Source organism: Gossypium arboreum, chromosome 8 (assembly GCF_025698485.1).
Source record: "Gossypium arboreum isolate Shixiya-1 chromosome 8, ASM2569848v2, whole genome shotgun sequence".
In the NCBI taxonomy this organism is placed as follows: domain Eukaryota; kingdom Viridiplantae; phylum Streptophyta; class Magnoliopsida; order Malvales; family Malvaceae; genus Gossypium; species Gossypium arboreum.
In genome coordinates, this window is record NC_069077.1 from 130,038,843 (window position 1) to 130,048,646 (window position 9,804).

Genomic DNA, 9,804 nt, shown 5'->3' on the forward strand with positions numbered 1-9,804 from the left:
AAATGTAGAAACAAATAAACAAGTTTTCTATGTTACCCCCCACACTTTAGTTGACACATTGTCCTTAATGTGTAGCTCATTGATAAATGCAAAAAGTAACATGTGTTAGCCTTATTCTTAATATGTTTTTGGATGTTTATTCTATTTAAAATGGTGAATTTTATACTCATAATCCTTCAAATTCATATTTCTATACTTAAAAGAGCATTTAGGAGCAAAAGAAGTGAAAAATGAGCAAAAAAACAGAAAATTGGAACAAGTTTTAGGAGCCACATGGGCTGGGCCATTCCACATGGTGAATTTTAAGGACTAAATTGAATAAAAGGTAAAAGTTCATGGTAAAAATGTAAAATGTTGATAAAGGTTCAAATACATGAATTTAAATATTTTAAAGTATTTTAATTGGTTAATGGAGTTCAATCATTATATTTAGATCAAGAAATGGATCAACCAGCCGATAACCGCAGGAAGAAAAATCGTCGACTATTCCTCAGTGTGGTTTTAGTAGCTATTTTATTTAGTTAAGTTTATGTTAGGGTTATTATGTTTATTGATGGTTTTAAATTTAAATTTCATATGTGTATTTGTGTGATTGTATAATTAACATGGTTACTTGAAGTAACATGTAATACCCTTACCCGTATTCATTGCCGGAATAGGGTACGAGGCATTACCGGAGTTTACGAATTAAATTTTTTTTTATATTCAATATAGCTCTTTAATAAATATCTAACCTTCCCTATAATATTAAATCGAGACCAATCCATATCAACCAAATCAATTCAACATATTTTCATGATAGATTCATGCATTTATATAAGATAACGTCATCACATATTTATAACCAGGTTTGTTAACCATACTAATGACTAACTTTACATTCATTTCACGTTAACATTTACTTTGTTAGCTTATACATGCCATTGATTTCCAAAATAAAGTTTCTTTATATACCGAAATCCTGAGGTTGACAGTGTGATGTGTCTCCGACCAAATCCGACCTCCGAGCTCTTAAAACTACAAAACATGGAAAAAGGAAACGGGGTAAGCACTTTGTGCTTAGTAAGCTCATGTAACAAGAATTATACTTACCTAATATTTTCAATACAATAAAATAAACATCCATATATCCATTCAATGCATTATTACCCTAATATGCACAAACTCAACATTCAAGTTAGTACAACAATTTCCATGTACCAATAATATATACCATGATTGATGAGTCGTCAATACCATGATTTCCATTTCCTTGCTATTTTTCCATATTTATCCCGTTGAATTTATCAGAATTTCGATGGATTTTTAGAGGTACGCTTTTAGTGTACAATTCCGGGTCCGTCAATTCATATTCATGTGCGACATTTCCATTTCGAGAGAGCACACTCATGAACCTCAACCTTGCGGCGGGATTACCGGTCGAGCTAAATCTCGCAATATAAACTCATAGAGTATTGTCGGGATTACCGGTCGAGCTAAATCCTCGCAACGACAATTACTCTAATGAGCTTGGATCTGAATTACAGTCCAAAGCTAAATTGAGACCTAATTCGGATTACCGTCCGGCTAAATCCATTTTACACATATTCTTCGGAGGGCTATATCAGGATAGGATCACCCATCCGGCTAGATCCTTTTACCGTCAATTCCTTTTAGAGATCCATCAATTTTCCTTTCATTCAACCGGATTTCTTCCTATTTTATCAAATATATCAATGTTTCATTAATTTTCATACAATGAAAGGAAAATCATATTCACATCAATAACATAAAATCTCAAGCATTTAAGAATATAATTCAAGTTACACGAACTTACCTTGATACTTGTTTGTAAAGCAGTAAAAATCTACTAATCCCGAACTTTTCCTTTCCTCGATCTAGCTTTGTATTTGAATCTTACGGATCTAAATAAATAAATTTAATTATCAATTTAATACATTTCATGTTCATATGCAACATTCTTTATAATTCAACTATTATTTATAGTTCATTCAAAGCTGTCTACTTGAGTCATAGTCACTAAATTATTTATAACTTGAGCTCTGAACTCCAAATTAAGATCCGTTAATTTTCCCTAAAACTAGACTCATATATATTTTTACTATAAAATTAATTATATCTTCATACAGAATTCAAATAATGTTCTCATTTGTTTCTCTTAAAATAGACTCATTAAGGATTATAGACATATAAATTTAAGCCCATAATTGTTTTTCTTCAATGTTTTATGATTTTTCAAAGTCGAATAGGGAACCCAATTCATTCTGACCTTGTCTCACAAAATTCATTATATCTCAAAATTTACAAATCCATTGCTTACACTATTTCTTCTATGAGAAACTAGACTCAATAAGATTTAATTCCATATTTTTTTAATCTTCTAATTCGATTTCTACAATTTATGGTGATTTTTCAAAGTGAGTCTACTGCTGCTGTCCAAACTGTTTTTGTGCAAGCTGTTTATTACCATTTTTCCCCTAAGCTTTTAATAAATGATAATTTCGTCCCTACTCAATTAGCCTCTCAATTGAGCTGATTTTTCTCAATTAACATTTTATCCTATCACCTTAAACTAATTTACAACCTTTAGGAATCAGAATTTCAGCAATAGACTTTAATTCCAAGCATTTTCACAATTAGGTCCTAAAAATCAGTTTCTATTGAAATTACCTTATAAAATCATCTCATAAACAAATTAAAGCTTTAATTTCATTCTATTTCATCATAAACTTACAGCACTCAACCATGGTGACTTTCAATTTCATCCATGAAATCAAAAACTAATAAATTTAATAGTAGGACCTAGTTGTAAAAGTCTTAGAAACACAAAAATTACAAGAAAAAGGCAAGGATTAACTCACTTGGTGCAAAAATTATGAAATACCAGCTTAGAGAACCCTCCTATGGCATTTTTAGCTGCTGGAATTGAAGAGAAATGAAGAGAAATCTAGATATTTCCTATTTAGTCCTAGTTTTATTTAGTTAATTTTACAATATTCCAATTTTACTCTTAATTTATCAATTTTTCTGCTGATTTCATACCCTTTCCGTCCAGCCCAAATAACTTTTGGGTCTAAGTGCCTTTTAAATCCTTTCTCATTAGACTTTTAAGCTATTTAATCATTCTAGCAATTTTTACACCTATTACAATTTAGTCCTTTTCATTTAATTGACTACCCAAACATTAAAATTTCCTAACGAAATTTTAATACCACATTAATAACATTTCATAAATATTTATAAAATTATTTTCGACTCGTTTTTACGAGATAGAGGTCCCGATACCTTATTTTACCCAATTTCTTCAATAATTTCTTTTTTTAACTAATCACTAAATCGATAAAATTTTCCTATCAATATTTTCATAGATTTTCCTATCATATCAATTTTCAAGCAAAAATATTGAAATAAATTTCTCTTTAAATCGGATCTATGGTTACGAAACCATTGTTCCGATAACCTTGAATTTAGGCCATTACAACTCCCCCCCTTTTAAGAATTTTCGTCCTTGAAAATCTTACCAGTAAAGAGGTTTGGGTATTGTTTCCTCATTGCCTCCTCCGGTTCCCATGTTGCTTCCTCAATCTCGTGCTTTTGCCACAATACTTTCACCAAATTTATCTTTTTATTTCTAAGCTCTTTTGTCTCCCGTGCCAATATCTTGGCCGGTTCTTCACTGTAAGTCATATCCGGTTTAATCTCTACTTCTATCAGAGAAATAACATGTGAAGGATCTGATCCATATCGTCGTAACATAGATACATGAAAAACATTATGGATTCTATCAAGTTCCGGTGATAATGCCAATCGATAAGCGACCGGTCCAATTCTTTCTATGATTTCATATGGCCCGATAAATCTTGGACTCAGTTTACCCTTTCGACCAAATCGGAGGACTTTCTTCCAAGGAGACACTTTCAGGAATACCTTGTCACCGACTTGAAATTCAATCTCTTTTCGTTTAAGGTCGGCATATGATTTTTGACGATCAGAAGCTGCTTTTAGACTATCTTGAATAACCTTTACTTTTTCTTCTGTTTCCTGGATCAAATCAATCCCATATATCTTCTTTTCACTAAGCTCTGTCCAATATAACGGTGTTCTGCATTTTCTACCATACAAAGCTTCATAAGGAGCCATTTTAATACTGGACTAATAACTGTTATTGTAAGCAAATTCAATCAAAGGTAGATACCTCTCCCAATTACCTTCAAACTCTAGTATACAACATCGGAGCATATCTTCCAATACTTGAATTACATGCTCAGATTGACCATCTATCTGAGGATGAAATGCAGTGCTGAAATACAACTGGGTACCCAAGGCTTCTTGCAATTTGTCCCAGAAACGAGACGTAAATCGAGAATCTCTATTTGATATAATGGAGACAGGCACTCCATGTAACCTGACAATCTCAGATATGTACAGTTCAGCTAGTTTATCTAAAGAATAATCCATACGTACCGGAATAAAGTGAGCTGACTTTGTCAATCGGTCTACAATCACCCAAATAGTATCTTTTTCCTCGGAGACAAAGGTAACCCGATACAAAATCCATAGTGATTCTTTCCCATTTCCATTCCAAATTATAGTAATTGGTGAAGTAACCACGAAGGTACCGATGTTCACTTTAACTTGCGACATATTAAACACCTTGATACAAACTTAGAGATATCATGTTTCATTCCGACCACCGGTACATCTTTTTCAGATCATTATACATTTTATTACTCCCGGATGTACGAGACATAATCTTCTTGTGAGCCTCGCGTAGAATCTTACGTATGAGCTCAATTCGAGGAACACATACCCTACCTCGAATAATAAACAACCATCAGAACCAATCTGAAATTCAGAATCATTACCTGACTCACACTGTGCCCGTTTAACTTGTAACTTCTCATCATTCTTCTGAGCTTCACATATTTGCTGTAAAAATGTCAGTTTAGCTCTTAATTCTGCTAGGATTAAACCATCATCATTCAATGATAACCGGGTATTCATAGCTCGTAAAGCAAACAAAGATTTCCGGCTCAAAGCATCAGCTACAACATTAGCCTTACCCGGATGGTAATCAATAATCAAATCATAGTCCTTTATCAGTTCAAGCCACCTGCGCTGTCTCAAATTCAAATCTTTCTGTGTCATCAAATATTTCAAGCTTTTATGATCAATATAAATATGACATTTCTCACCGTACAAGTAATGCCGCCATATCTTGGTAATAAATACAATAGCGATTAATTCAAGATCATGTCTTGGGTAATTTCTTTCATGTGGTTTAAGTTGTCTTGAAGCATAGGCTATTACTTTACCTTATTGCATCAAAACACAACCTAAACCATTTAATGAGGCATCACTTGTAAATAACAAATTCCTTACGGTTCAGTTGCACTAATACAGGTGCTTTCGTTAATAGGTCTTTCAATCGGTTGAAACTTTGTTGACATTCATCATCCACTCGAACTTTACATCTTTACGCAATAATCGAGTCATTGGAGAAGCTATCATAGAGAATCCCTGTACAAATCTCCGATAATAACTAGCTAAACCCAAGAAACTTCTAACTTCAGATACATTCTTCGGTGGACTCCAATTGACAATAGCTGAGATTTTACTTGGATCTACCCTGATGCCTTCGTCAGATATAATGTGTCCAAGAAAACCCACTTCTCGAAGCCAAAATTCACATTCTTGAATTTAGCATACAATCGCTTCTCTCGTAGAATTTGCAACACAATTCTCAAATGTTCTGCATGTTCTTCTTCATCCCGAGAATAAACCAAAATATCATCAATGAATACTACTACAAATCTGTCTACGTACGGTCTGAATATCCGGTTCATCAAATCCATGAATACTGAGGTGCATTAGTTAGCCCAAACGACATAACTAGAAACTCATAATGCCCGTTGTTTTTGGCACGTCTGACTCCTTTACCCGTAACTGATAATAACCTGATCGAAGATCAATCTTTGAAAACACAGTAGCACATTTCAGCTGATCAAATAAATCATCAATTCGGGGTAACGGGTACTTATTCTTTATGATTACTTTATTAAGATACTGGTAGTCGATACACAATCTCAAAGACCCATATTTCTTTTTCACAAACAGAACCGGAGCACCCCAAGGTGAATGACTCGGTCGGACAAAACCCCTGTCAACAAGCTCTTGCAACTGTGTCTTTAACTCTTTTAATTCTATAGGAGCCATATGATATGGAGCTATGGAGATCGGAGTAGTTCCCGGAATCAAATCTATAGAAAATTCTACTTCTCTTTCTGGTGGCAATCCTGGTAATTCCTCTGGAAACACATCAGAAAATTCACATACCACTGGAACTGCCTGTATCTTTGGCTCAGATACCTTGGTGTCGAGTACATAAGCCAAGTAAGCATCATACCTTTTTTTGACATACCTTTGTGCTGCCATTACTGAAATCACATCAGATAACCCCTCTGTCTGATCAGATTTAACCCGGAGCAACTCACCATTCTGACATTTTAGCACAATATATTTTTGTCTACAATTTACTATCGCATCATGCTGGGTTAACCAATCCATGCCCAATATCACGGCAAATTCATCAAATGACAGTAACATCAAATCAGCTGGGAAACAATAACCTTTTACCATCAGTGGACAATTTTTACAAATTTTATCCACTAACACAGACTGGCCCAGGGGGTTCGAGACTTTAACCACAAATTGATGGGTTCAACGGTAAATTTTAACAATTGCAAGTTTAACACATATATATGAATCGTAGAACCGGGATCAATTAATGCGATAATATCGATTATCAAGTAAAGAAAATGTACCGATAATAATATCGGTCTTTGAGGCATCTTCTCTGGCACGAATGGCATATGTCTTAGCAGGTGCTCGTGCTTCAGACCTGCCTGCAATATCTTTCGTAGCTCCTCGGCTACCATTGACATTACCAGATGGTCGAGGTGGTCTACCTCTCGAAACTGGATTACTCGGCTTCGATATCTGTTCAACTTCTTTTTCACCTCTTTCTGGACAATCTCTGAGGAAATGGTCAAAATAACCACATCGGTAACAAGCCCCGCTCTTTAATCGACATTCACCAAAATGAGCTTTATTACAGTACTGGCATCTCGGCTTAGGAGTGCCAACATTACCAACACTGGTCACTGATGGAGTAGAAGGTCTTAGATTAGTGCGTTGAGAACCTCGCTCTCTGCCCGAATACCCAATGGCTGAAGTAGAACGATCCTGATACTTCTTCAATTTCTTTGAAACAAAAAACTGGGATTTTCCCATCGGTCTTTTACTAAAAATTCGAGCTTCCCTCTCAGTCTGTTTCTTTTCTTTGCTCAATTCTTCTGCTTTATAAGCTCTCTCTGCCAATGTAGCAAACTCTCGAATTTCAAGAATTCCGATCAGTAGTTTAATGTCTTCATTTAACTCTTCTTCGAATCGTTTGCACATTTCAGCTTCTGACTGTACCCATTCTCGAGCATATTTACTCAATCGAACAAATTCTCTTTCATATTCAGATACTGATCTGTTACCCTGTTTCAACTCAAGAAATTCTTTTCTTTTCTGGTCTAGGAACCTCTGGCTGATATATTTTTTTCTGAACTCGGTCTAAAAGAATTCCCATGTAATTTCTTCTTTCGGAACAACTGAAGCTTTAGTATTCCACCAATGGTAAGCTGTATCTTTTAGCAGTGGGACGACACATTTTAGACATTCTTCTGGTGTACAAGATAATTCTTCCAGAACCCGAGTAGTGTTTTCTAACCAGAATTCAGCCCGTTCAGAATCATCATCAACTGCTGCTCGAAATTCTTCGGCCCCATATTTTTGAATTTTATCTACTGGAGCTTTTCCTTTTCTGACAGATTCAATACCTGCACCCTGTGGGATCTCGGGAACCGGTGAAGGAGCAGGAGGGGGAGCTTGAACTTGCTGCACTACAGGGTTAGTTCTTAAATATTGATTAAACCATTCATTCATCATTTGAAAGAAGGCTGTTTTTGCCTCCTCCCCTCGACCCTCTGTCTCGGGCCTTCTACTTCTAGTTTCTTCTCTTTGTACTGAAGCCAGAGCATGACTCCCAGTTTCCTCAGATTAAGCTCTGTCGGATGACATTACTATAAGAAAAACACATTTTAAATTGTCAGGAGATATCACACTATCAATAATAATTTAAATGGCATGTATACCTAATTTCGTATTTGCTACATCGGTCCTAGAATCGGCTAAACCGTAGCTCTGATACCAATAAAGGTAATACCCCTACCCGTATTCATTGCCGGAATAGGGTACGAGGCATTACCAGAGTTTACAAATTAAATTTTTTTTTATATTCAATATAGCTCTTTTATAAATATCTAACCTTCCCTGTAATATTAAATCGAGACCAATCCACATCAACCAAATCAATTCAACATATTTTCATGATAGATTCATGCATTTATATAAGATAACGTTATCACATATCTATAACCAGGTTTGTTAACCATACTAATGACTAACTTTACATTCATTTCACGTTAACATTTACTTTGTTAGCTTATACATGCCATTGATTTCCAAAATAAAGTTTCTTTATATACCGAAATCACGAGGTTGACGATTGTGATGTGTCTCCACCAAATCGACCTCAGAGCTCTTAACACTACAAAGCAGGGAAAAAGGAAACGGGGTAAGCACTTTGTGCTTAGTAAGCTCATGTAACAAGAATTATACTTACCTAATATTTTCAATACAATACAATAAACATCCATATATCCATTCAATGCATTATTACCCTAATAAGCACAAACTCAACATTCAAGTTAGTACAATAATTTCCATGTACCAATAATATATACCATGATTGATGAGTCGTCAATACCATGATTTCCATTTCCTTGCTATTTTTCCATATTTATCCCGTTGAATTTATCAAAATTTCGATGGATTTTCAGAGGTACACTTTTAGTGTACAATTCCGGGTCCGTCAATTTATATTTATGTGCGCACATTTCCATTTCAGAGAGCACACTCATGAACCTCAACCTTGCGGCGGGATTACCGATCGAGCTAAATCGCAATATAAACTCATAGAGTATTGTCGGGATTACCAGTCCGAGCTAAATCCTGCAAGCGACAATTACTCTAATGAGCTTGGATCTGAATTACCGATCCAGGCTAAATTGAGACCGTAATTCGGATTACTGTCCGGGCTAAATCCATTTTACACATATTCTTGGAGGGCTATATCGGGATAGGATCACCCGTCTGGCTAGATCCTTTTACCGTCAATTCCTTTTCAGAGATCCATCGAATTTTCCTTTCATTCAACCGGGATTTCTTCCCATTTTATCAAATATATCAATGTTTCATTAATTTTCATACAATGAAAGGAAAATCATATTCACATCAATAACATACAATCTCAAGCATTTAAGAATATAATTCAAGTTACACGAACTTACCTTGATACTTGTTTGTAAACAGTAAAAATCTACTAATCCCGAACTTTTTCCTTTCCTCGATCTAGCTTCGTATTTGAATCTTCTGGATCTAAATAAATAAATTTAATTATCAATTTAATACATTTCATGTTCATATGCAACATTCTTTATAATTCAACTATTATTTATAGTTCATTCAAAGCTATCTACTTGAGTCATAGTCACTAAATTATTTATAACTTGAGCTACGGAAATCCAAATTAAGATCCGTTAATTTTTCCTGAAACTAGACTCATATATATTTTTACCATAAAATTTTAAGAATTTTTGGTTTAGCCAATCAGTACATTTTATTCTTCAAAGTCAC

At 34.7% G+C, this 9,804-nt stretch overlaps 1 long non-coding RNA gene across 1 annotated transcript; it reads right to left on the reverse strand.

The window, feature by feature from the left end:
• Nucleotides 1–790: 790 nt before the first annotated feature.
• LOC128296387 (uncharacterized) lies at nucleotides 791–9,546 on the reverse strand. Its single transcript, XR_008287003.1, has 3 exons — nucleotides 9,459–9,546; nucleotides 8,641–8,656; nucleotides 791–1,001 (listed from the first exon to the last, which is right to left on the reverse strand). It is a non-coding gene; the product is annotated as an uncharacterized LOC128296387 (long non-coding RNA).
• Between the last annotated feature and the right edge of the window lie 258 nt (nucleotides 9,547–9,804).